Raw genomic sequence first — 3,984 nt, forward strand, 5'->3', positions numbered from 1 at the left:
AGAACGGCTTTTAAACTCTTACTTTCAAAAGCTTATGAACTCACCAACTTAATTGTTGACACTTTTTCAAAACTACTTGTATTCTCAGGAAATCAGTGAAACAGGAAAACCAACAGCATTTTGAGGATGGGACGATAAATCGTCAAATAGTTCATTTTGTCATCATGATGTAATTGATTTGAATCGTGTAAACATATACTTTGGTGTAACCCTTTCAATTATTTATGATGGTTGTTTTTACTTTGAGCACTATTATACTCGTTGTTGTGATACTATACATGAAGTCCTCCACCCCTGGACGTTTCCGCCATCCTTGGTTTGGGGTGTGACAGATTGGTATCAGAGCACGGTTTATAGTGAATTAAGTATATCAAACCACATAAGATATACAAACTATAAACACAATTGGGACTAAAAGTCTCTGATTCGAACATTTTTCTAAAGATTATACTTTTAGAAAATAAATAGTTTTTCTAGAATAAAGTATACGTGCCTGCATTCATACTAAAATCAGTGTCACAATGACAAGAACAAAAGTATTACGATTGTTGAATATCGCAAGTAAGCTTGGGGATGTATGGTCAGTCCTGGGAATGGCATAGACTGATCAACTCTGTTGGTCCGAGGAGTGATTAGCATATGCCCAAGAATGGCTGTGATGTGGCAACAAGTCTAAAAACTTACCAACACTACCACAATGAAATACCATAGGGGTATTTGGTGTTACTATAATTACTTATCTAAGAACTAAATAGATTTTTATCAATAGGTCAATAATTGCTTAGTGGATACATTAAAATTATATGTATCCAGGACGTCATAGACTTAGAATCTGTGGATCTTTGCTTTACTTCCTGTTCCTTGTTGGGTTGTGGACTTAGAGTTAGGGTCGCTTATTCGAAGGTCTATCCTGTCCCGAATACATATAACTAGTATGCACTAAACAAGTATTGAAGTATCTGATAAAGATCATCTTATAATTATCTAATTAGTACGTCTACTTAGTTATTTCTTATATTCCCTTTTCTCGCGTGGAAATCATGGCTGGATTCCATCCCCACGACGACCCGTACTACCCCAACCACGACAATGCTGGATGGCTCTTAGAGGAGCCAAAGAATGATCACCCAATCCCTGTGGATGGTCACCAAGCTGAAGGCTTTGCTAATGATTCTGACTCCGAACCTGAAGTGGAGAACCTACCCCCGATGGCTCTTGTTCCGAATCCTAACCCTCGTCCGGCTTTTCAAGGCCCGACACCTCCTTGGGTAGAGTGCTTGGAAACCTGGAGCGAAGAGCAAGACCAACCTATGCCGTTTAATGGAGACCGAAGCTTCTACAACATAAGCGAAGGAAGCTCAGCAGACAGAATTCTTCCAATTCTGGTCCGTAGAGTTGCCCGAAACGAGATTCAGGGCAGAACAGCTCTCCATCGTATCGCAGAGGTTGATGCAAATGCAAGAATGCATACAATCCGCACCAATCGCCTTGAGCATACTCGTGAAAGATCTGAGAGAGACCATGAAACCCTGCTCCAAGGCTGAAACACGAGCAGAAGTGATAGGACTCCGAGTACGCCAGAGGGTGTACGAAAGGCACATGCTTGATATGGAGCGGCAACTGGCTAAACTGAGGGTTCACCAGAGGGATGACCGCCGCCAGTAGTAGATGCCTTACTTTCCTTCCCTGTTAAAAAGGAATTGTTTTTCCTATCTATGTCCTATGTGGCATTTTCTATGAATCTATCTTGTATTGTAGGTACTTTTAGTTAGGCCTTTAGGCGGCCAAAACTTTCCTACTCCGGATGTGATGTAAGACCCTCTACAAGGTCAATTTTCCCAAGCCTGTTACATCTTAAACATCAATGATATTATCAGTCGGCTAAATTCTGTGTCACTCTTTGTTCAAATACTTCCATCATACTATCATAGGAGTCTATTTGAAACCCACTCTAGTCAAGTTGTTGGACTAGGGTAATTTAGCTCAGGGATCATTCCCAATTCTCTGTCAGGGCTGCGATCATACCAGCACTAATGCACCAGATCCCATCAGAACTCCGCAGTTAAGCGTGCTTGGGCGAGAGTAGTACTAGGATGGGTGACCCCCTGGGAAGTCCTCGTGTTGAACCCCCCTGTTCGAACGTTAAACGTCTTGAGACCATTATGTGAACTACTTCTATTCTTTACTAGGACTACATCATAGGGATGTAGGTCAAACTCTCGAGAACTTATTTCTACTCTTTGCATGTACGATCTAAATACATCTAGGTTCAACCATAATCGCTCACGAATTCATTTTCTTCCCATGTTACAGAATCATGTCGCCATACGGAAATAGTCAGCCGAACAACGAAACCCCTACCCTTCATATCGATGCAGCTACCTTTCAAGCTGCAGTCTCAGCTGCCGTGACAGCTGTTCTGACTCACCTTAACGCTAACAATGCAAATGTTAGCGGAATGGGTATCAATGATTCCAATCCAAGTGACAACCAAGTACACCCACAAGTAACGAACTGCCACAACACTCCAAATCTCAAGCCCAAGAATAACAGACAAAGGTTCAGGAAAAGGGGTAAAGGCAAAGCACCCTAAGGGGCGAACAAAAGACAACAACCTGTGGCAGCCTTCAAGGCCACGACATCTGTACCTCCTACTGTCATCCCTACTGGCATCCCAGTTATCCCTAACCCGGCCAGACCGTATGCTGGGAACCTCCCAGAGTGCAGCAAATGCAACTATCACCATCATGGACCTTGTCGAGTAATTCAGTGCTTAAACTGCAATAAAAAGGGACACACCATCAATTACTACAGGGCTCGGATCCAACACATTACTTCAACCACCAAGGTCGAAATTTCTCGGATATGCCATCTATGTGGTGTAGTGGGACATTTCAAAAGGGACTGCCCAACAGAGAAGGGTGACGGGGGGATCAGGAGGAGTTTGACCCCAGAACAACAAAGGACCCTACTATAGTATAGGAACGCTTCCCATCAGCTGTATTTTGTATGCTTTCCAAACTGTCTAAAAACTAGTGCAACTTGAGTCTTATCTTTTGCGAGATCTCGTCAGTTAAGGGATCCTCGTGCTGCGTATACTTGTCTTTTGTAGTATACCTAGTTCGCAGCAATAGTCTTGTAGTAAATCTATAATACTGTAACTCTGTTGACAGTTGCACTGTTGTGTTTTGTCTGTAACGCCTTTATGATCAAATTTAGTGCCTTTATTTCCAAGTGACTCTGATTTTTATCATACAACTGGAGACCATCCGATCCTCACAATACCAGTTTTGTGCGTAAATCTCTTCCTCCGAAATCATCTTTCTAGCGAAGCCGTCATTCCAGAACTCCGAAGTACTCATGCGTAGAGTACCTCAGGTTTCTTATCCTTTCCGAAGAAACCTCAACAAACCTCCCCGAAGTACCACTCGGGCAATACGTCAAGTTCAATCCAAAGACCCGTACGGTTGATCTATCGCTGAAGAATGTATACACAAGGGTGGTATATAATCAAGGTTCTACAGGTTTAGAATTAATGATTCCCCTTTTACTTCTTTTCCTCGTTGGGATGTGAGCTTAAAGAAGAATCATTTATTTGACTACCTTTTCAATCTTAATTATATATGACTCGTATACACGAGACTGGGATTGATGAACCATGTATGATTTCTAATATGAACTTTAGGACGGAGACTGCCCGAGACTACGAGTAATCGCATCGTAATACGAACAAACTTAGAACCCGGTACGACTCCAGTAACCAGATCGCCCAACAGTCTAACCCTCTACCGAGCTGCAAGAACTGTCAGGTCAAACGGAAAAAGCAACGCCGCTTCCCATTGGTGAAGCGCTGGAATACCAACCAAGGACGTGGATTCACTTGGGAGCGCGAGAATCAATCGATTAGGAAGTATCCCCACTTCTTGGCTCGATTATTCATGCCTACTCCTTGCCTAAATTCTAATTTCGGGACGAAATTCTTTC

The 3,984-nt window shown here is 42.6% G+C and overlaps 1 non-coding gene across 1 annotated transcript; it reads left to right on the forward strand.

Moving 5' to 3' along the window:
- The first annotated feature begins 2,011 nt into the window (after positions 1-2,011).
- On the forward strand, positions 2,012-2,130 carry LOC145109969 (5S ribosomal RNA). The gene has a single exon (XR_013709362.1). It is a non-coding gene; the product is annotated as a 5S ribosomal RNA (ribosomal RNA).
- Positions 2,131-3,984: the final 1,854 nt, after the last annotated feature.

Source organism: Lactuca virosa, chromosome 4, assembly GCF_052849685.1.
Source record: "Lactuca virosa cultivar CGN04683 chromosome 4, Lactuca_virosa_CGN04683_v6, whole genome shotgun sequence".
In the NCBI taxonomy this organism is placed as follows: Eukaryota; Viridiplantae; Streptophyta; class Magnoliopsida; order Asterales; family Asteraceae; genus Lactuca; species Lactuca virosa.